Genomic DNA, 24,231 nt, shown 5'->3' on the forward strand with positions numbered 1-24,231 from the left:
GAATTGTGCAGTTAGGAAGAGATTGAAGGTTGGAGGAGCATTGGAGCTTGGCAGCCAGTGTCTGATCTGGGGCCTTTCTCTTGGTGGATCATTGTTGGGATGAGGGGGGTTATCTGCAGTTTTCTTTGACTGAGTTCTTATGTGGCCTTGTTCCAGAACTGAAATAATAGAGTAGTAAGTACCAGTGAAAACGATAGATTAAACCTAGAATTTGTTATGTCCTGACTGAGCTATCTCTGATTCTTCATGCTGAGGGGAGAGTGACCACCCTGGCAGAAAATGGGTGCATGGCCTGGGCACAAATAAAGAGGAGAGGAACCAAGTGACAGAGGCTCCCAGTACCTTAGAGGCAGCCTGACATGAGTGCAGTCACAAACCAATTCTGCCTTTTCATTGGGTCCCACTTTTAGAACTGGAAAGAACCTTAAATTTTATGGTCCAACCCCCCATTTACATGGGACATGATTGAGGTCTAAAGAATCTAAGAGGGTCCAAGATCACCCAAATGGTAAAGATTTGAACCCTGTACTTAGGTTCCATATCTAGTGGCCTTTCCGCCTCCCCACATCACTTATTAGATGTGAGACTCTGGGCAAATCACTCCACTTTCTCTGGGCCTCAGTTTTCCCATTTGTAAAATGCAAAGGATTGAACTAAATCATTTCTAAATTTTAAAATTTTAAGATTTAAATTTAAAAACTTATGAATTAAACAGTTATGTGATTGACCCCAAAGAATAAACTTTAAAGTCTTAATGTCAACTTATGGGGAGATCTCTCTAATGGAATGTCTCAGGATATGCCCTTGGATCTATGTTACTCAACATTTTTGCCAATGATCTCAATGAATCTATAATATGGCTGTTTTATGTTTTTACTTGATGTGGAGCTGTCAAAGAACTTTAGAGCACTAAATGACAAAGTCAAGGTACAAAAATATTTTGATAAGCTAAAATGATCAGTTCAATCCAATAAAATGAAATTTAAGTGTGATGAGTTTGTCCTGCACTTGGGTTCAAAAAATCAAATTTATAAATACAAGTTTGGCAAATCCATGATTAGAAATCAAATTGTCTAAAAAAGTCCTGAAGGTTTTAATGCACTTTAAGCTAAATACATGTCAATAGAGCTCTCCCCCAAAAGCTCATGGACTCTTTACTTTTTATTGGAGAATTTTATAGGAGTATCTATATAAGTTTTGAGTATGCCTCAATAGACTGAGTCTTAGATATTTTAGGTATTTTGTAATTATTTTAAATGAGACTTTTTGTGATGTCTTTCTGGATTTTGCTATTGCTATATAGAAATGCTTTTAATAGATTTCATATTTACTTTGTATCTTGCTACTTAGCTGAAACCATTGATTGTTGCTAGGGGGTTTTCTGATTATCTAGGATTTTCTAAGTAAACTATCATATCAGCAAATAGGGATAGTTCTGTTATACCTTTAATTTCTTTCTCTTGTCTTGTGGCTACTGTTAGGATTTGTAGCACTATTCCAAATCCCAGTGGAGAATGGGGGCATCCTTGCTCAATTCCTATGTTTATAGATCAAGTTTTTAGTGTTTCCCTGCTATATATATATAAAATGCTGCTAATGTGGTCGTAGGCTGCATTAAGGGTTGTAGAATCCAGAACACAGAAAGTGATTCATCTTCCTGTATTCTTACTTAGTCACATCACATGTGAAGCATTGTGATTCTGGGTGCCTCATTTTGAGAAGACTATTCATAAACTAGAGGATGGTGGGAAGAGAACAACCAGCTGATAAGCAGGGAAAGAGACTAGATCCTACGGAATTCTGCTCAGTGTAAGGAAAATGAGAGCTAGTTAAAAATGGAGCTCGTTGTCTTCAGAGATAGTGAAAGGATTTCCCCTCACTGGTGGTCAGAGAATCACAGATCCAGAATCTCGGCTCCAGCCTAGACAGGGGAGTCTCTTTGTACTCTCTGCCTCACATGTAAATTGTCATAAAATGTTTGAGCTAGGAAAAAACCTTAGGAAATAAAATATCAGAATGAGGAAAGATAGGCAAGACTCCATGGCCTAAAATTATACAGAAGGACTAGGCCTAAGAGAAATGTGAAGCTATCAGGAATGAAAATTTAAAGACACAAAACCAATTCTGCAGAAGGAAAGAGACATCTTGCCTCAGGAAACCAAAGTAGATATGCAGAGAATTATCAACTTAGATTTTTTAAAATAGATGTGTTGATGATGGAAGCAAGAACATGTAACAGAATAAATATAAAATGCAGGAGAGCAGCAGGTTCCTGTAATAATAGTATCAGTATAAAAATTCAAAATGATTTGAAGTTGATAACAAATGTGAAGGATAACCAAAAAGGGGTTTTTGGCTCTCTTGAAGCCAAGAGAAAGATCAAAATGGGAAGAGGGCCTACATTCAAAGTGATAAGATAAGAGATAATGATAAGATACAGTAGAGAAAAGATAAAATGGCTCCACTTTTGTTTCTTTTTGCTCTGTTAAGAACAATCTTCAAATTAGAAAAGATTGATCTGAAATAACAGAAAAGTCAAGATTTATGAAAAGATTGTTCCACAATGTCCCTCAAGAAATGTATTACTAGATCCAGATAAACTGTATCCCAGGAAATTGACAAAATGGGTATATCTACTCTTGGTGATATTTTATAATTTGTAGAAGACAAGAGACAAATGACCCCATTTTGAAAAAGGAAAGAATACAGAGTCATTAACCAATCAGCAGTTATGAAGCACCTTGTTCACTTTGAATATAAAATTGAAAATAAAACAATCCCTACCTTCTCTTGGGGGAAGGCACAACATGTTCAGCCAGTGAATCAAGTGTTCCTTAAGAACTTACTCTGTGCCAAGCACTGTGTAGGATTGGAGGTACACAAACAAAAGCAAAATAGCTCCTGTCTTCACAAGGACCTTATATTCTAAAAGGGGAGACACTGTGTACATAGACTGGGTATATATAAAGCAAAGAGGGCAGGCACTAATATCTAGGACACCAGAAAATGTCTCATGCAGAACATGGTCCTTGAATGAAAGCAAAGATTCTAAGAGATGGAAGTAAGTAAGGAGAGAGCATTCCAGTCCTGGAGGACAAAAGTACAAAATCATAAAAGCAAGAAATGATGTGTTTTGTGTGAGGAACAGCAAATAGGGCAGTTTAGATGGATCACAGAGAATTGTGGATGGGAATAATGGGTAATGAGGTTTGGTCCAAGTTTTGAAGAGCTTTCAATGCCAAACAGAGAAGTTTATATTTAATCCTAGAAAAAAACTAGAAGCCACTCGAATTTAAGTAGGGAGTTTACTTAATATTTACTGGAAGGGAGATTGAGGCAGAATAATCAATTAGGTGACTTTTGTAATAATCTAGACAAGAGATGATGGATAAATAGATTAACTGAATAGATGGAAGAATGGAGGAGAGTCAAAGACAGAGAAGTATATAAATACATAGTAAATGAGTTGAGCCTTGAAGGGAGCTGGGACTTTGAGAAGCAAAGGGGAGTTGTGACAGCATTCCAGGGTTAGAAGACACTCTGTGCTAAACTAGAGAGTGAAGAGGAATGTTCTACGGAGGAATTGTTGGTTATGCCAGTTTCAGCCTGGAAAGATAGGTTCAATATTTATTCACAATGTATAATTTCCAAAGCACAGGTCTGACATGTAAAAAACAAGGGAGCATTGTACCCAAGCAACAACAAGATTATGTGATGATCAACTGTGATGGACTTGGTTCTTTTTAACATTCCAGTGGTCTTGTGATGAAAAGAGCCATCTGCATCTAGAGAGAGGACCATGGGGACTGAATAAGGATCACAACATATTTTCACCTTTCTTGTTATTGTTTACTTACTTAGGTTTTTTTTTCTTATTTTTTCCTTTTGATTTTTCTTGTACAGAATGATAAATGTTGAAATGTTTAAAAGAACTGCACATTTAACCTATATTTGATTACTTCCTATCTAAGGGAGGGGGAAAAAGGGAGGAAAGGAGAAAAATTTGGAATACAAGATTTTGCAAGGGTGAATGTTAAAAACTATCTTTGCATGTATTTTGAAAAACAAAAAGCTATTATTACCAAAAAAAAAAAAAAAAAAAAAAAGAAAAAGAAAGAAAATATCACTTTGACAACTATACAGAGGACAGCTTGGAGAGGGAAAAGACTCAGAATTAGGGAGGCCAACTAAGATACCATTGCAATAATCCACTCAAAATTTGATGAGTATCTAAAGTAGGATAGTTATAGTATGAGTGGAATGAAGGGGTGGATATGAGAAATATTGAAGAGGTAAAATTGACAAGACTTAAAAACTTATTGTATGGGAGGAGGAATGAAAGTGAAGAGTTGAGGGTGACTCCTACAGAAATAGAAAAGTTAGGAAGAAAGGTTAGTTTAGAGGGAAAGATGATAAGTTCTGTTTTGAATTTGTTGAGTTTGAGATGCCTGGGGATCATGCAGGTTGTTGGAAATTCAGGATTGGGGTGTAGGAGGATGAAGAATGATGTACAAAGAGATGATAGCTGGATCTGTGGGAGCTGATAATCACTGAGGAACTCTACAGAGAATAGAAGAGAGGGCCAGAACAGAGCCCTGGTGTATAAATAAGGATAGCGAGATTACAGGTTTAGAGCTCAAAGAAACTTCAAGGTCCCAGAGTCCAACCTACTCATTCTATATGGAGGAAACGGAGTGACTCTAGAGGTGAAACAGCCAAGGAGACTGATAAAGATTGATCACAGAGGTTGGAATAAAATCAAAAAAGAGTGTTGTCATAAATACCCAGACAAGAAAGAGTATCCAGGAGGGAGTACTTAATAACGCCAAATGCTACAGAGAAACCAAGAAGAATGAAGAAAGGTGGTGAAACATGGAACGATAACTTGAGAGGAAAAGGGATGAAATGAAGAATTTTTAAGAATTAGGAAGCTCTGGGAATAAGCATATAAGCAGCAGAAAAGGAGTTAATGGCACAGGAGAGGTTGAAAATTAGGGGGAGACCATTCCCAATAAGATCTGGAGTGAAACAAGGTTGCCCACTATCACCGTTACTATTTAATATTGTATTAGAAACGCTAGCTATAGCAATAAGAGCTGAGAAAGAGATTAAAGGAATAAGAATAGGCAATGAGGAAGCCAAATTATCACTCTTTGCCGATGACATGATGGTATACTTAGAGAACCCCAGAGATTCTGCTAAAAAGTTATTAGAAATAATCCACAACTTTAGCAAAGTTGCTGGTTATAAACTAAACCCACATAAGTCATCAGCATTCTTATATATCACTAACAAAATCCAACAGTCAGAGTTACAAAGAGAAATTCCATTTAAAGTAACTACTGATAATATAAAATATTTAGGAATCTATCTGCCAAGGGAAATTCAGAAACTTTATGAGCAAAATTACAGACCACTTTTCACACAAATTAAGTCTGATCTAACCAATTGAAAATATTAAATGCTCTTGGATAGGGCAGCAAATATAATAAAGATGACAATATTACCTAAACTAATCTATTTATTTAGCGCTATACCAATCAGACTCCCAAAAACTATTTTAATGACCTAGAAAAATAACAACAAAGTTCATATGGAAAAACAAAAGGTCAAGAATTTCAAGGGAATTAATGAAAAAAATCAAATGATGGTGGCTTAGCTGTACCAGATCTAAAATTATATTATAGAGCAGCAGTTACCAAAACTATTTGGTATTGGCTAAGGAATAGATTAGTTGATCAGTGGAATAGATTAGGTCTAAGGGATAAACAGTCAACAAATATAGCAACCTTAGTCTTTGATAAACCCAAAGATCCCAGCTTTTGGGATAAGAACTTACTGTTTGATAAAAATTGTTGGAAAAATTGGAAACTAATATGGCAGAAACTAGGCATTGATCCATACTTAACACCATACACCAAGATAAGGTCAAAATGGGTGATGACCTCAGGCATAAAGAATGAAATTATTAATAAATTAGAGGAACATAGGATAGTTTACCTCTAGACCTGTGGAAGGGGAAGGTCTTTATGACCAAAGAGAACTAGAGATCATTACTGATCACAAAATAGAAAATTTCTGATTATACTAAACTGAAAAGTTTTTGTACAAACAAAACTAATGCAGACAAGATTAGAAGGGAAGCAATAAACTGGGAAAATATTTTTACAGTCAAAGGTTCTGATAAAGGCCCTCATTTCCAAAATATATAGAGAATTAACTCTAATTTATAAAAATCAAGCCATTCTCCAATTGAAAATGGTCAAAGGATATGAACAGACAATTTCTGATGAAGAAATTGAAACTATTTCTAGTCATATGAAAAGATGCTCCAAGTCATTATTAATCAGAGAAATGCAAATTAAGACAACTCTAAGATACCACTACACACCTGTCAGATTGGCTAAGATGACAGGAAAAAATAATGATGATTGTTGGAGGGGATGTGGGAAAACTGGGACATTGATTCATTGTTGGTGGAGTTGAGAACGAATCCAACCATTTTGGAGAGTAGTTTGATCTATGCTCAAAAAGTTATCAAACTGTGCATACCCTTTGATCCAGCAGTGTTACTACTGGGATTATATCCCAAAGAGATTATAAAGAAGGGAAAGGGACCTGTATGTGCACTGTAATGTTTGTGGCAACCCTTTTGTAGTGGCTAGAAACTGAAACTGAATGGATGTCCATCAGTTGAGAATGGCTGAATAAATTGTGGTATATGAAAATTATGGAATATTACTGTTCTGTAAGAAATGACCAACAGGATGATTTCAGAAAGGCCTGGAGAGACTTACACTAACTGATGCTGAGTGAAATGAGCAGGACCAGGAGATCATTATATACTTCTACAACAATACTAGATGATGACCAGTTCTGATGGATCAGGCCATCCTCAGCAACGAGATCAACCAAATCATTTCTAATGGATCAGTAATGAACTGAACTAGCTATACCCAGAAAAAGAACTCTGGGAGATGACTAAAACCATTACATTGAATTCTAATCCCTATAGTTATGCACACCTGCATTTTTGATTTCCTTCACAAGCTAATTGTACAATAATTCAGAGTCTGATTCTTTTTGTACAGCAAAATAATGTTTTGGTCATGTATACTTATTGTGTATCTAAGTTATATTTTAATATATTTTAACACCTACTGGTCATCCTGACATTTAGGGGAGGGGGTGGGGGGGTAAGAGGTGAAAAATTGGAACAAGAGGTTTGGCAATTGTTAATGCTGTAAAGTTACCTATGTATATATCCTGTAAATAAAAGGCTATTAAATAAAAAAATAAAAATAAAAAAAAATAAAATAAATAAAAAAAAAAAAAAGAAAATTAGGGGGAGAACAAATAATATCATATAAATGGAATGGAATATTATTACATTATAAAAAATGATGAAGGGGCAGATCCAGAGAAACCTGGGACCACTTGTATGAATAGATACTGAGTAAAGTCAACAGAACCAGAACAGTTTATACAATGACTACATTATTGTAAAGGAAAATAACTTTGAAAGACTTAAGAATTCTAATCTAAATTAAGAAATCTAATCTAAGACTTCTGGAAGAGTATGTCCCATAATGATACACATTTGCCACTTGAGAGAAATGGTGAACTATAGGAACAAAATGAGACATAAATTTTCAGACAGCCAATGTGCAAATTTGTTTTGCTTTACTATATTCATTCCTAAGTAGGGCTTTCTTTTGTGGATGGGAGGGAGGGTTGAAGGATAAAATAAAAGGGTAGTAATGGAGATGCAAAAAAAAGAAAGAAGGTCAATGAAGCTTGTAAAACATACCCAGAAGAAAGAAAAAGATTTACAATGCAGACAAGCAGAGCAATGTTATTACTACTATATTAAATTTAATATGCCCCCCTCTTTTTAAAGCAAGTAGTATGTAATAGAAATTCTCAATTTAATACAGTAATTCTTTTTCTCTACTTTTATATGGAAATGCTCATTGTTGTTGACATTTGTCTAGTTCATAATAGAGAAAGAACTTGTAGGAGGAAAAAGAAAATTGGGGAAAGGGAAAGGAGGAGTAAAAGGCTAAGCTCCTGGAAGAGATGAGTAGAAATAGGATCAAGGGTACAACCAGAGGAAATAGCTTTGGCAAAGAAAAGGACTACCTTTTACTCCAAAACTAGAACAAAGAGGAAAAAATGAGAGATGATTTTGAAGTGATTCAAAGTGGGGATTGGGGAGAAGAGGAAGTTTGGAATAGATAACCTCAATTTTTGTAGGGATGTGTGAAGGATAGTTCTGTGATGAGAAGAAACGGGAAATGGGTGTAGGTGAGAGATACTGAGCTCCCAAGCAGCACAAAAAACTCTAGAGAGAAACTGATCCACATTAAAATGCAAGGAAAATGTTTTTTTAAGTAACACTACAACATAGATAATATTAATTTGTGGTTTACTACATCAACTTTCAGCCTCCAGTTTCTATTTGAATTTGACACCATTGGTGTAGATGGTCCTAGGAGGGAATAGAAGGTAAAAGCTGCTGTGGAGAGTTGATAGATTAAAAAATGAATAAAAGCATTCAGATATTCTAAGGTAAAGACTAAAAGGATGTTTAAAAAAGAAAAAAAAACAAAAAACAACCTACAGAAAAGTAAAAGTAAGGGAAGGCTCTATTAAAGAGATTAATAGATATCAGGAAATTCTGCAGGGTCTATCTCAGTAGGCCCCTACCAAAATCTTAAAATTGCTTTATATATTCCTTGCCAAAGGGCCCACAACTGAATTTTTAGACTAGTCCATGTGTGGGAGATTCCAAGTCTTTTCCATAGTTGCTTAGCTTACTGGTTGGTTTTGTGAGAATGCAATGTGGTATTTAACTCAAGCCTTCCATGTTCTTCTGGTGTCCTGTTCCATGATGGGGCCAACTTAAACAGGAGATATGGTGGCAAAGAAGACTCGCTGAAATATAGTTGTTTTAGAACAGAGAAATTGTGTAATGGTTTTGAGCATGTTTATAAACATAATTTCTTCCTTTAAAGACTGTTCATTTCCTTTGGCAACTTGTTTATTGAGGAATGTCCCCCTTGATCTTACAGGTTTCAATTCCCTTTAGATTTGAATTTAGATATTAGATCTTTATCTGAGATGTTTTGTACATAGATTTTTCCCAGTCCTAATATTTTCTTAATCTGGGTGCACTGATTTTGTTTATGCAAAAGCTTTAAAAAAAAATTTTTTTATTTAACCTGTCTTTTATATCTTCTCCATTTATTATATACTCCTTTCACCATTCATGTAAATGTTACCTTCCACTTTTCTCTAATTATATTATGACATGACTTTTTATAATGAGATCATTACCCATTTATTGCAATATTTCGTGGCATATGATATAAGGATCTTTCTTGACCATTTTCCTTCAAACTGCTATCCCTCATTCCCAGCAGCTTTGCTGAACAGAATTTTTCCCCAGTGTTTCATATTCTCAGATTTATTAGAAACTTAGAGAACATGTTTCCTTCTATAACTTGCTCATTTAATTTATTTCATTAATCAACTTGCATTTTTTAAATCCAGTACCAAAAAATATTGTTTTAAAATCTAATTTAAGATCTAGAAATGCTAATTCCTCCATTTCTATTTCTTAAATTATTTCTCTACTTATTCTTGACTTTTTGTTTCTTTACATGAAGGATTTTATTATTTTGACTAATTTTGTAAATTATCTCCATAGTAATTTGATTGGTATGACATTAATCTATAAACTAAATAATAATGACATCATTTATATTGCTCTTCCTGTATTTCTTTAGTTGTGATTTCTATAATTTTTTTGCTTGTATTTATTTAAATCCTATATATATATCTTGATAGGTAAAATTCTAGATACTTAATCTTGTTATTTTAAATGGTGCTTTATAAATCTTGTTATTTGGTTAAATGGTGCTTTTCTTTCTACCTCTGAGTTTTGTTATTAATAAACAGAAATACAGTAAGTTTTAGAGTTTATTTTTGTATACTGTTACTTTACTATTTTTTTTAAGTTATTTCACGGGTTTTCTAAGTAAAACATCTTGCCATTTATATATAGAGATAAACTAACTTCTCTTTGCCAACATTAATTCCCTCAGTTTCTTTTTTTGTGTCCTGGCTTTAGCTATCATGTCTAGTATCATAGCAAATAATAATGGTGATAATGGCATTCTAGTTCTTTAGTGATCTTACTGGAAAAATTTGTAAATCAGATTTTTTCATTACAAATGATACAGGTTTTTGATTTCAGGTAAGTGTTTTTAATCATGTTAAAGAAAGATTCTTTCATTCTACATGTTTTTAACATAAATAAATGCTATATTTAATTGACATTCTCTGCATCTATTGAGATAATCATTTTGGTTTTGTTTATTGATATGATTTATTTTGCTATTTGATTTCTTAGTGTTGAATTATCCTTAATTTTCTGCAGTGAATCCAACTTGATTATAATAAATTAATTTTTAGATAGATTTCTATAATCTTTTTGCCTGCATTTTGTTTAATGTTATTACTATCTCTAACTCTCTTTCTATGCTTTACTTTTCCATCATTTTAAAATAGTTATGCCTGGAGTATTGCAATAGATTTGTGGTTGGGTTCCCTGCCATAAGATTCTACTTCAGTACCTCCTCTACTCAGCTGCCAAAGTAACCTTCTTTATACTGTGGTTCTGACCATGTTGATCAGTATAACATCAAATATAAACTCCTTGTGTATTCAAAGCCTTTCATAACTTCCTCCCTCCTTCCGCCACCTACCTTAGTCTTTGTATACTTTGTATATACCCCAAGTCTTTACTCTGCCATCCAATGATACTGGTCTCCTTATTTGTTCCTCAAACAAGGCACTAGAATTTTCATTGGCTGTTCTCCATGCCTCAAACTATCTTTTCCTCATCTCTAGTTCCTTGCTACCTTCAACTACCAGCTAAAATTCTACCTTCTACAAGAATAGAAGCCTTTCCTGATCTCCCCTAATTGTAGTTCCTTTCCTCAATTAATTTTCTCTGATTTATCCTGCCCATAGCATTTTTGTATATAGCTATTTACATGTATTTCTTCTCTTTTCTCTCCCTATCCTAATTAGATTAGGTATTCCTTGAAAATAATTACTGTCTTTTGCCTTTCTTTGTATCCCCAGTGCTTAGCACAGTTCTGGCACAAAAATTGATGTTTCATAAATGTTCATTGTTGATTGATTTAACTCATTGAGATTACAGATTGTCTTACAGAAAGAATTTGGCAGTGTGCCTTCTTTCTTGACTTTTGAAAATACTAGATATCAGTGTTTATTTTTCTTTAATATAAATTCTGTCGAAGTATTAATCACTTTAAAATCCAAATGGTCCTGGATTTTTTTTTTTTTTTGTCTCTGTAGGAGTTGCTGAATAACTTGCTTAATTTCTCTTTCTGAGGTTGTATTTGTTATTTCTCTAAGTAGTTTATTATTTGAGGTATTTAATCATTTTTTAGATATCCATTTTAAGTTTTCCATTTTTGATGTCATATAATTCAGTATAGTAATTTCTAATTCTCAGTGCCTTTCAACTCTAGTACTCTATGACAAAGAATGAGATCTCTGAGACTCTTTTATACCTAATACTTAGTGAGAGGTCTCAAAAAAGCACAGGGACCTGTTCCCAGCATGATAAAGTGTCAAGAAAGTGAAATCCTTTTCCTTTCTCATTCTGACAATTTTGTCTTCCCTCTTTATTTTAATTCAAATCAACTAATATTTTATCAGTTTTGTTAACCTTATTAAATAGTTATTTGTTTTATTCAATTTTAAAAATATATCACTTCTAATTTAGTTTTTAATTTTCAAAATCATGATTTTTAATTTTTTGCCTGTTCAATCAAGTATTCCTTTCTTTTTCTTTTTGTCCATACATTTAGGAAAACAATTTTTTTCTAAGCACTTATCTTTATCCCATACAGTTTGATATGTTTTTTCATAATTATACTTTTCCTTAATATATATTTTCATTGCATCTATGATTTGGAGTTTATGCAGTCATTCTTTATATTTTAATAGGTTCCATTTAAGTCTATATTTTATTGATGTTTTCTTTATTGATGATAATTTTTATTTTACAATGACATGTAAAGATGTTTATTTTTTGTTTTGTTGTTGTTGTTCATGAGGGTTTTTTTAATTTCAAAGTTTCATGGAAGAATGAGTAATAGCACATGCTCTAAGAATTGCCATAGTCCCAATATTCAGGTTTTCTAAAATTCTGTTCACTTCTGTAATTTCTTTATTGATCTTTCTACTGAATGCGAAGTTCTGATGTAGAAATGTAAAATAATTATTTCAGTAGTTATTATCTAGGTAAGGAATTCTTAAATGATAGTTTGCATACTCCTAATATTAATGGCATTTATATATTGCTTTTAAGGCTTGGAAAATACTTTGCAAATAATTGCTCATTTTATCTTCAAAATAACCATATTTAACAGATGAGTACACTGAGGCAAAGTTAAATAACTTTAATTGACATTAAATGACAATTATTTAAATAGACTTATGCAACTAATAAGTATCTACAGCCAGATTTAGAGATTACCTCCAAATTATCATGTATATATCTTTTTTATACATAGTCATTTATATGTCTCCTCATTAGATTGTGAGCTTCTTGAGGGCTGGGGCTATTTTCAAAGATCCTTTATATTCCCAATGATTATCACAGTACTTACTTAGCACAGAGTAAACACTTCATAATTTCTTATGGACTTGAAAAAGGATCCATAGGCTTTGTCAGACTGCCATATGGATCTGTTATTTAAAAAACAAAAAAGTTAAGAATCCCTAACCTGGATATTTTCTAATTTAGTTATTTTTTCTGTTAAAAGCATGGTTGCTGTGACTTTCAATGTATATGTCTGTGTATATATATGTATATATATACACACATACATACACACACATACACACACATACATACATACATATAATCGTGATATCATTTCACTGTGGTATCTTTAGTCACAATGTAGTTTTCCTACTTGTTTCCCTTGATGGTATCTATGTTTGCTGTCACTTATCTGAAATCATGATTGCAACTCTGATTATTGGATTTATTAGAAGCATAATGGATTTTATTCTATACCTTTATATCAAGCCTTATATGAATTCTTATGCTTTATATATTTCTTAAAAGTATCAGACTATTAGGTTTTATTGACTAAGTAATTTCATAATCCCATCAGAACAAATAGGAAAAATCACGAGAAAAATAACAAAAACCAACCAAAAAAGCTGAAAATAGTATGTTTCAATCCATGTCCAGTCTTCACAGTTTTCTCTTTGGATACATAGGGCATTTTCCATCCAAAGTCTATTGAAATGTCTTGGATCACTGTATTGCTGAGAAAAACTAAGTCTTTTATAATTGATCATCACACAATCCTGCTGTTTGTGTGTGTGCAATGTTTTCTTGATTTTGCTTACTTCACTCAGCATCCATTCATGTAAGTCTTTCCAGGCTTTTCTGAAATCAGCCTATTCATCATTTCTTATAGAACACATTCATATACCATAACTTTTTTAGTCATTCCCTAATTGAGGGCATCTCCTTAATTTTCAATTCCTTGTCACCACAAAAATAACTGCTACAAACATCTTTTCACATATGGGTTTTTTCCCCTCTTTTATGATCTCTTTGGGGTATAGACTCTCAAGTTTCGTTTTTTAAAACTAGCATAGATATTGTTTATAATAATCCAATTTTAGATCACTGCATTCATATAGAGATACATATCCCTAGTCAAATCCTGGAATTCTACTTTTATTGATATAGTATCTTTGTGTTTTGTTTTTTTTTAACCTTCTTTACCCTTTCCAAGGAAGAGTATGATTTGGAAATCATACTATAACCCCACATCTTTGATTGACTATAATTTTTTAAATTAACAATTCACGGGGCAGCTAGGTGGTGCAGAGGATAGAGCACCAGCTCAGAAGTCAGGAGGACCTGAGTTCAAATTTGGTCTCAGATACTTAACACCTCCTAGTTGTGTGACCCTGGGTAACTCACTTAACCCCAATTGCCTCAGCAAAAAAAAAAAAAAAAAAATTAACAATTCACATTATTCTCTTCCCTCTTCAAATATCAATCAAATTAAATAATATTTATAAATTACTTAGCACAGTGCCTGGCATAAAATAAGCACTATATAAATGCTTATTCATACCCCTTTAACTATTTCCTCTTCAGTTTTCCAGATAATGCTATCATTAATTGTTCTAGATGTCAAGTATACAAATACAAAAATGACAAATTCCAGAACTCAAGTAATTAGATTTTCCTAGATAATACAACATGCAAACATATAAGTAAATACAACAAGCAAATTCCTTTGATGAGGAAGAGAGCACTAACACCTAGGGGAACCAAGAAAAGTTGTTCTTAATGACACTTCAGTTGAACTTTTATAGGAGCTAAAGATTCCAAAAAGAGGTAAAGGTGGAATATATTCCAGAAATGAAAGATCTAGTTTTGTGTTCTCCTTTTAAACCAGAATTTTGCCTCAAAATTCTAACCTTTTTATTTCATTGAATCTTTTCTACAACATTTAAGGGTTAGTTTTTAACCCTCAAAAACTGTACTTTCTTTCAACCCATATACAAGGATTCATCATTTACCCATTACTCATATTCAAGTCTTGTTTATCTTTTTAAGTCTCTGCTGCTCAGTGGATTTGCATGGCAGATGCACTGGTTACTTCAGACAGAAAAAAAAATGAATTCTCTGACATAGTTGAAGATTTATTTTTCTCATAAAGGAGTATTCTCAGCTTTGGAGCTTAAGCTATTTTGCTGTACAAGTCAATTTCCCTTGCTTTCACATTAAAAATCACATTTCAGCTTCATCTTTCATTTTTCATTCTTATAGAGTAGTACTAAATGATTTAAAATAGTGTTCTTTGTTGAGGAATTTAGTGTCTCCTGACTGCTTGCAAGATTTCTGCTTTGCCCTTTAAATTTTGTAACTTGATAACTACATTCTTAGTCAACTAAAATTAGGGATCATTTTATTAACTTCATCATTCAGATACCTTCCAAGCCTTTATTCATTCCATTGGAACTGGTTTTTTGCTTATTTATTTTCTGTCTTTCTGTCATCCTGTGAAGTTTTCCATGTGTTTTCTGTTTTTAGTTGTAGTTCTTTTGTTTTATTTAGTGTATATGTTTCTCTTTTAAAGAGATAAAACTCAATTAGCCATTCTGCCAGCTATTCCCTAGAACAGAGGTGTTTTACACGATCCACAATACTGCCAAGTGCAGCTTGAACCAGATTAAAATATAACTGAGAAATATTTAAATAATTTAAAATACCAAAAAACACAGATAATAGTAATATGTGGTTTTTTAAGGTAATATGTGGCCTGCAGGAATCCTTATGTATGACTTAGTGATCTCAGTTTATATTTGAATTTCATAGCCCTGCCTTAGAATATATTTCTAAAGCAATGTTGTAAGCATTGTGCCTAGGCAGTGACCACTTAGTGTGTTGCATAGTTTATGCCAGATTATTCTCATTTTCTTTTTTTCAGAATATAATTATACTGGTAGATCGAAGGAATGCTATAAATTTAACATATATCCAAATTTCATCAAAAATGTCTGATCAAATCTCTCCTATAATTATTATGGCAAAGGTGATGATAAAGGGATTATGTGCTGCTACAAAATGGATATATGCTGGTTGAATTACCAGACCCAAAGAGTAGACATTAATGAGGAGAGGTCAATTTAGAGGGAGATCTCTAGTTAAATGCCTCAGAAAATTTTTCTTGATCTAGTGCTATTTAAAAATTTTTTTAGCAATAAATTATCCAAAGATATAGTTGCCATTATTTGTCAAATTTGTGGTTGATATAAAGCTGGAAGAGAAATGCGCATATTTAATGGCTGTCAGGATCCAAAAAAATCTTGACAGGAGAAGAACCTTAGAACATGTAGCAATATTACTAGAGGTAGGAAGCCCTTTAAAAAACAAATTGTCAAAGCAGGAAGGAACATTATATATTTACATACAACCCCATTCCCTCTCCAACTGAGTTCCAAAGAAATAGTCACTTCCTCATGATCTCACCACAGGAATAATTAGCTAGATTCAAGTTTCAATTCCCCTGATTCCCAGAGCCCAGGATTCTTTCTACTGGAGGACACTGCTGCTAAATGTATTGCACTTTGTGGCATTGCTGAGTAGAATTTTCAGTTTAAGCTGAAGTGAGCTGAATTTAAATGACCCAAGTCCACACACAAAGTAGATTTCCCTTTTGTAAATAAAAACATTTCAGTTTTTTGACTTGAGGGGAAATTAAGCTTTTAGTGTCGTGTTAACCCAGTATAAAGTGAAACTGAATAGAATACAAGTTCATAGTGAACCAGAAAGCAGATGTCATCATGTCTTCTGTTAGCTGAGCAGAAGCTACAAGGACATGTGACCTCCATTCTTTGTTGATATTTTCAGTAAGCTCTGATGAGGCCTCAGCTGGAGCACAGGTGCAGAAAACATGCAGAATCTGCCTCCCTGCCTTGTGCCCATGTGCGCTGGGATTACTCCCCTCAAGCCCCAACCTCTGATAAAAGAGTGAAGAGCACTTGACAGTCCGTGACATCATTCACCTTCTGTCAGGCTGCAGGAGTTAGTATTAAAGTCCCGTGGTGTGGTTTCCCTGACCACCAGAGTTCCCTCCCTGTTCTCTCCCTCATTCTTCCAGTACAGCTTTTGTAGACTTGAAAATAGGAGTAGAAGGAGCTGTACTACTGTTCTGTGGTTACCATATTCTGAGAGAATCACTCTGACTTTGTTTCCTTGTCTGTAAAGAGGGGTAGATGGAACTACCTACCTCAAAGAGTCGTCATGAGAATGAAATCACCTGCCATGTCCTGTCATTTCTGAGTCCAGAATAGCTTTCGGGGCTCCTCCTCTTCCCTGCTACTGTAGCCACCCTAATTCAATCCTTAGCTCTTTTCACCAAGACTACTAGATTGATCTTTAATTCCCTCTCCAATTCCCTTTCCAAACCATCCTTTGTATAGCTGCCAGAAGACACTTCCTAACATATGACCCTGCTGATTTTACTTTCTGTGCAAAAATTTCTGGAAGCTCCCATTCAATTATCTAATGAAGACTATAGAAATTACTACTGTATGTAGGGCATTTATGAAATCTGCAGCATTATTTAAGCCTTCACTATGATTATTTAGTAACAGTGTAGCAGAGAGAAAGGAGTATAAAACTGAGAGTCAGAAGACAGTTTTGAGTCTCAGATTCAAATGACCCCGAGAGTAGAAATCTCTCCGGTTCTCTTAGCCTCAGTTTTCTTATCCATCAAGTAGAAAGTAATAACTATTATATTCTTGACCTTATGGGACCATTGTAAGGAAAGTATTTTGTAAACCTGTAAAGCACTATAGGATAGTAGATTGTGATTATTTTTAGCTGTAAATCTGTAAAGGCAAAACACTGATGTTGAGAATTCTCTACCAGACATTTTCATCATTGCTTCCTTGGAATGCAGAAGACATTGATCTTGCTACTTACACAGTGCTGCCCTGGACTTCCCAGATGCCTTTTCCTCAGCACAGTAGAAAAATCTAAACTCAAGAATAAGGTCCTTTTTTCCACTTTTTACTGCCTGACTCCATAAGATAGGTCAGTTATTTCACTTGCCTGGCCCTCATTTTCCTAATCCATGAAATGAGAAAGGACTGGCTTAGATAACCTCTAAGGACCCAACCAATTATAAGTCTATCCTCCATGAACTACTAACTTTGGACTTATTTACTGTTCTTTTCCCTTTTGGCATGGAACAGTGATTTGAAAACAAAAAATCTTATGAAATGCTTCATCATGGAATTGTATGATAGAAAGAAAAGAAGGGCAGGTCACGTTATATAAAAGTCGAAAGAAAATCTCCTTTGATTCTTGTTTTCTGATATATTTCAGGTTAAGTTCCAGTTTTGATAACTCCTAGATCTGTTCAAATGTATGCATAGTTTCCAGAATTCCTTTTTTTTTTTTTTTTTTTTTTTTTTTTTAAAGAGGGAGATAGGAGTGAGAGGAGAGAAGGAACAGTATGATTGTATCTCTGCATGTTTGCTGAGCACCTTTTGGCTTGTAATGTCTTTATCACCCCACCCCACCCCCCAAACTATGTGTTTTCCAATGCTATTGACACTGATCTTGAGTCATAGATGATGCGTCATACATAGGATCTCTGGAATTGGGCTGGTAATGTCAGCTTGTTGTTCTGGTCTGAGACGGACCAACAAGTTCAGTCCCTTAACCTGAAGACTGTTATGAAACAATAGCCATTTCTCAAGATGAATATTTTATTTTCAACTCTGGCAGAGTAGAAGTCCAGCTTTAATTTGTAATGTTTCTTTGTTTCTTTTTTTGCTGAGGCAATTGAGATTATGACTTGCCCAAGGTCACACAACTAAAAAGTGTTAAGTGTCTGACGACAGATTTGAATTCAGATCCTCCTGACTTCAGGGCTGGTGTTCTATCCACTATGCCATCTAGCTACCCCTGTTCATAAAGTTTTTACCAGGATTGATTAAATCCCAGAAATATGTTTAAGATCTCTTTGGGATACAAGCCCAGTAGAGACGCTGCTGGATCACACACAGTTTAATAACTTTTTGAGCATAGTTCCAAATTGCTCTGCAAAATGGTTGAATCCATTCACAACTCCACCAATAATGTATTAGTGTCCCAGTTTTCCCACATCTCTTCCAAGTTTCGTCATTGTCTTTTCCTGTTATCTTAGCCAATCTGAGAGGTGTGTAGTGGTATCTCTGAGTTGTCTTAATTTGCATTTCTCTTATCTTTTGTGATTTAGAGCACTTTTTCAATGACTAGAAGTGGTTTCAGTTTATGTAGTTGGCTTTATTTTTAGCAGGAAGGGAGATTTTTATTTCTTCCCCATCAATTAACTTATGAATGAAATAAAGATAATATCATTAGATTTAAGGTCTAGAAGTGAACTTAGAACATAAAATTCAGAGCTAGAAAGGATCTTAGAATATTGCACATCAGTGAAGAGGGTTTTAGAATCTTAGAACGTAGAATCTTAGAACGTAGACTTGGAAAGAACCTTAAAGGGCATCTAAACAGAACTTCTTTTTTTTCTTTTTTTTAATTAAAGCTTTTTATTTTCAAAACATATGCATGAATAATTTTCAATATTCACCTTTGCAAAACCTTGTGTTCCAAATTTTTCCCTCCCTTCTCTTTACCTCTTCCCCCTAGATGGCAAGTAATCCAGTATATGTCAAATATATGCAATTCTTCTATACATATTTCCACAATTATCATGTTGCACAAGAAAAATCAGATCAAAAAGGAAAAAAAAGAGGGAAAGAAAACAAAATGCAAGCAAACAACAACAAAAAGAGTGAAAATACTATGTGGTGATCCACACTCAGTTCCCATAGTCCTCTCTTTCGGTTCAGATGGCTCTCTTCATCACAAAACCATTGGAACTAAATCATATCATTATTGAAAAGAACTACGTCCATCAGAATTGATCATCTCTATAATCTTCTTGTTGCTGTGTACAATGATTTCCTGGTTCTGCTTACTGAGCATCAGTTCATGTAAGTCTCTCCAGGCCTTTCTGAAATCCTGCTGATCATTTCTTATAGAACAATAATATTCTGTAATTACTGGTAAGTAATGCTGTAAGTAAGAGTAGGGGCAGCTAGGTGGCGCAGTGCATAGAGCACCATCCCTGAAGTCAGAATGACTCGAATTCAAATTTGGCCTCAGACACTTAACACTTCCTAGCTGTGTGACCCTGGCAAGTCACTTAAGCTCAAATACCTCAGCCAAAAACAAAAAAAAATAAAAAAAGTAAGAGCAACAGAGAGAAGGCCAGCTTACATAATTCTCAGAGTATGGAAAGGGGAATAATATTAATGAGGCTAGAAACACATTCCGTCTCCCAACTCTATGCTTTTTCACATACATTTTCTTTTCTTTTTTTTTTTTTAATAACTTTTTATTGACAGAACCCATGCCAGGGTAATTTTTTACAATATTATCCCTTGCACTCACTTCTATTCCGATTTTTCCCCTCCCTCCCTCTACCCCCTCCCCCAGATGGCAAGCAGTCTTATATATGTTAAATAGGTTACAGTAGATCTTGGATACAATATATGTGTGCAGAACCGAACAGTTCTCTTGTTGCTCATGGAGAATTGGATTTAGAAGGTATAAATAACCCGGGGAGAAGAACAAAAATGCAAGCAGTTTACATTCATTTCCTAGTGTTCTTTCTTTGGGTGTAGCTGCTTCTATCCATCCTTGATCAATTGAAACTAAGTTCTTCTCTTTCTTGAAGAAATCCACTTCCATCAGAATACATCCTCACACAGTATCGTTGTTGAGGTATATAATGATCTCCTGGTTCTGCTCATTTCGTTCAGCATCAGTTTATTTCACATACATTTTCATCCCATACCTGAAATGCTATCTTTCTTCATCTTGTTTCCTAGCTTCCCTGGCTTCTCCCTTAAGGTCTTAGCTAAAATTCCACCTTCTTCGAGAAGTCTTCCCTTAATGCTGTGGCCATCCCTCTATTGATTATCTCCAATTTACCCTTACATATCTTATTAAAACATAGGTGTTTGTATATTTATCTCCCTCATTAGATTGTGAACTCTTTGAAGGCAGATTGTTTTTTAGGTTGTTTATATCCTCAGCCCTTAGCACAATGCCTGGCATATAAATAGGCACTTAATAACCATTTGACTTGACTTTAAAAATAAATTGAAGTCAAATTGTGTCCAATTTTAAACTAAACTAATGGATTATATTGTATTCTATTTTAGACCATAGAAAGCCACTGGTGCTGTTTGACTAGGGGAATAACATGGATGGGTATACACATAAGAAAAATTATTTAAACATAGATATGTAAGATTGTTTGGAGTAGGGAGAGATTTGGGACTGGAAGACTATTTGGGAGACTGTTACAATAATCTAGGTGAGGGCCTGAACTATGATAATTAATTCAAGAGAAGAAATTGGATGCAAGCAATGTTGTCAGAGTAAAATGGCAATATTTGGCAACTGCTTAAAAGTTTGGGGTAAGAAAAGGGAAGAGTTAATAATAATGATAAATTTATAAACCTAAGAATCTGGGGAAATGTTGTTGCTTTTTACAAAAACAAGGAAGTCTGGAAGAAAGGAAGGTTTAGGAAGAAAGATAAAGTCAGTTGTATTTAATATGTCTCTGGAACTTCCACTTTGAAAAGTGCAGTAGATTGATGCAGGTTGCAGGACTGAAGCTTGAGAGAGAAATCAGAGTTGCATCCATATGTATTTGTGAGTTGTCTATATAAAAATGTTGAGTAAATCCATGGAAGCTGATGAGGTCACCATGAGAAGGGTAGGAGTAGATGAGGAGACCTAGGAAAGAACTTAGGGAAATATCCACAGTTAGAAGGCCTAGTCTAGGGGATGAGTCAACAAGGAAGCTAAGAAATACTCAAACAGATAGAAAACTGGAGAAGCAGGAAAAAGCAGTGGTGCTATAAAAACCCAGGAGAGAATCTGTAGGGAAAGGGTAGTCAGCAGTGTCAAAAGTGGCAGAGAGGTCAAGAAGGATTTCAGATCAAAAACAGCCATCAGATTTGGTAACTAAGGCTTCACTGGTAACTTTAGAAGGATCACTTTCAGTTGATTGATTAGGTCAGAAACTAGATTACCAAGGGTTAAGGAGTGAGGAGAAAGGAAATGAAGGCAGTGGATATAAATAGTTTTTTTTCCAAGGAGTTTGACTAAGAGAGTGAAGAGAGATGTGGATAATAATTTGAGAAGATAATAGAACATAGTGGCAGTTTTTTAGATGGGGCAGACTTGGACATCCTTGAAGACAAGAAGAAGAAAAACTAGTAGATAGGGATGGTTTAAGAATTAGAAAAGAGGGAGAATGTAACCTATTAAAAAAGACAGAAGGGGAAGAGATCAAATACGCATGCAGAGAGGTTCACATCGTGGCAAAAAGAGGCACTTCTTTGTCCGAAACTGGAGGAAAGGAAGAAAGAATGGAAGGTGTCAAGGGACTTTGAACTGAAGAGAAGGAAGGAAGAGGGTCCTTATATTGGGCTTCAATTTTTCTCATTTAAGTGAGACAAAATCCTCAACTGAGAGATTGAGGAGAAGGAGCATGAGAGATTTAAGAAGAGACAGTTTGGAATAGCTTTTGTAAAAAAGTGAAATAGGAAATCAATTTGGGGGTGGAGGCAGAGGGTATGTGAAGCAGTGCAGAATGTAAGGAGTAATTTATTTCAACAAAGTTCTGATTAAGATTGGATAACATGAATTTGTGGTATACCCATTTGCCAAAGACATTAAGCTAGTGTATAGATCCAAAAGAAATTGATTGAAACCAATCACATGGCTCTAAAGTTGGCTTCTTATTAATCCAGAATTAATTTTTAATGTGTCTTATAGTATCTAGCCCAAAACAATTTACTCATTTATCTCTTTTAGAAGAATGAATATAAAATAGTCAGTGTCCATTTATGTTCTTAATTTTTATATTTTATGTATGTTTCATACCAGTTTCCTTTCTGGATACCTGAATAAACTCGGGAAGTTTAAAGAAAATAAAGAAAAGTGATTCTGGCCCATGACTCATGAATCCAATTCAAGTACCAAATATAGAAGATAGATAGATGATTTTAGCAATCTCTTCTCTAGGTTAAATATCCCCAGTTTTTTCAACCAATCCTCACGTGACATGATTTTGGGTCCCATCATCATCCCTTTCGTGGCTATTCCTGTATCTTGTCAATGTCCTTTCTAAAATAGGGTGTCCAGAACTGACTATAGCATGCAAAGTGTTATTTGATCAGGGCAGAGAACAATTTAACTGTCACTTCCCTTGTTCTGGGATCTATGATTCTTGGAATGTCATTTTTAAGTTACATTCACTTTTTAGCTACCCAGGTCCAGTTAGTATATGATGTCACATTTCCTCTGTTTGTCTACACTCTCATACTTATCACTAAATATGGTGAATTGCTTGTAATATCATTGATTTGAATAAAATTCCTCCCCGCAAAATGTTGTTTAAAACCCCACTTATTTGTAGCTACATTAAAAAAAAAAATCACAACCGAGCACTGAGCATAATTGTATTAATATTGGCCATGAGAATGCACCTTCTTCACTTCTTTGTGGGGATTGGGGTGGGAGGGTTAGGGGGTGGGTACTATAGCTTTGGAAATGTGCATATATTGTTAGTCTTGGTGATGTATTGGTAACCTTTACTTAACTGCTTTCTTCTTATTTTTTGCTATAAGAGTTGGCTTTCTTAGGGATAAGATAATAGGTGGGACAAATTGAGAAATGAAAATAATGTTAAATCAAAAGATACTAATACAGTTTTTTTTAATTTTGTCATTTTTTAAACTAAAAAAAATTTTCTGAAAAATGTCCAGAGTTCTACAAAAATTTTATGAGAAATGGAATTTAGCATAGTTTCCTTTAAGGTGAAAAGTTCTATGACCACTTAAAACACAACAAACCAAGCCCAAACTTTGCATACCTGTGTGACCACTATTCCTGGGTGTATTGGGAACACAAGACCCTGAATCTGAAATCAGGAGACAAGGATACAAGTCACAACTGCCATTTTTAATTTTATGAATGAATTAATATTTGTGCATTTAATTTGCTATATACCAAACACTATGGCCCATAGTTAAGGACCTACATGTAAAAGTGGAGTCAGTCCCTGCCCTTAAGGAATTTATATTGTAATGGGGCAATGTAACACACTAAGGGAATGGTGGCCAAGGAAGGGTATTTTTGGCTTGGAAAGTCACAGAAATAGTCATTGAAGCCATGGGGAATATTTAAATTCACCTTTTTCAGTTGCACTGGTATTATGGTTTGACTATGGCTCTAAAACTACAAGAGAAGGGGGAAATTATTATGGCAAGGAAAAAAGTGAAGCATTAAAAAAGTGATCTAACAGATCACATATGGTACTCTATCAGACTAGAAAGAGAAGGATAGGGTTAGGGCAAGAGGACAAGCCTATCAATCTCCCTGAGCTTTCATCTGTTTCTACAGCTGTAAAATGGGCATAATAATGTTTTATTCCATTTCTTACTAAGTTGCTATGAGCTTTGTAAACCTTAAAGCACTATAGAAATGGATGATGGTGATTTTTGATGATC

General features: G+C 34.4%; 1 protein-coding gene across 4 annotated transcripts in view; it reads left to right on the forward strand.

Moving 5' to 3' along the window:
- GNG7 (G protein subunit gamma 7) overlaps positions 1-24,231 on the forward strand; it is a 359,526-nt gene that overhangs the window by 240,104 nt on the left and 95,191 nt on the right. The window lies entirely within an intron of this gene.

Source organism: Sarcophilus harrisii, chromosome 1 (assembly GCF_902635505.1).
Source record: "Sarcophilus harrisii chromosome 1, mSarHar1.11, whole genome shotgun sequence".
Lineage (NCBI taxonomy): Eukaryota > Metazoa > Chordata > Mammalia > Dasyuromorphia > Dasyuridae > Sarcophilus > Sarcophilus harrisii.